Source organism: Lampetra fluviatilis, chromosome 40 (genome assembly GCF_964198595.1).
Source record: "Lampetra fluviatilis chromosome 40, kcLamFluv1.1, whole genome shotgun sequence".
NCBI lineage: Eukaryota > Metazoa > Chordata > Hyperoartia > Petromyzontiformes > Petromyzontidae > Lampetra > Lampetra fluviatilis.
In genome coordinates this window covers 5,403,271-5,403,789 of record NC_136314.1, presented here as the reverse complement: position 1 = coordinate 5,403,789, position 519 = coordinate 5,403,271, and positions in this window count along the sequence as shown.

Below are 519 nucleotides of genomic sequence, written 5' to 3'. Positions count from 1 at the left end.
TCCGACATCTGTGAAGCGCCTAAGAAATTGACCACAGCGAAGTTGATTAAGAGGGCGGACACTTCCTGTGTGCCCCTCCATGGAGGACGGGGGGTGCAGTGTCCCCCTCGCGGAGGAGGTGTAGTCCCCCTCATGGAGGAGGAGGCATCCCCCTCGTGGAGGAGGTGGCGTTCCCTTCACAGATGAGCTGTAGTCCCCCTCGCAGAGGAGGTGTAGTCCCCCTCATGGAGGAGGAGGAGGCATCCCCCTCGTGGAGGAGGTGGCGTTCCCTTCACAGATGAGCTGTAGTCCCCCTCGCAGAGGAGGTGTAGTCCCCCTCATGGAGGAGGTGGCAGCATCCCCCTCGCGGAGGAGGAGGAGGAGGCATCCCGCCTGTGAAGGAGGAGGATGTTGAATAGTAGACCTGTAGGGGAAGTTGGATGCTGCTGTGTTGCCATGAAAACGGCGAGTCGCTGCTTTATGAATGATTAATGCAACCGGGAAAAGGGGCTGTGGGGGGCTGGGGGGCAGAGGGGGTGG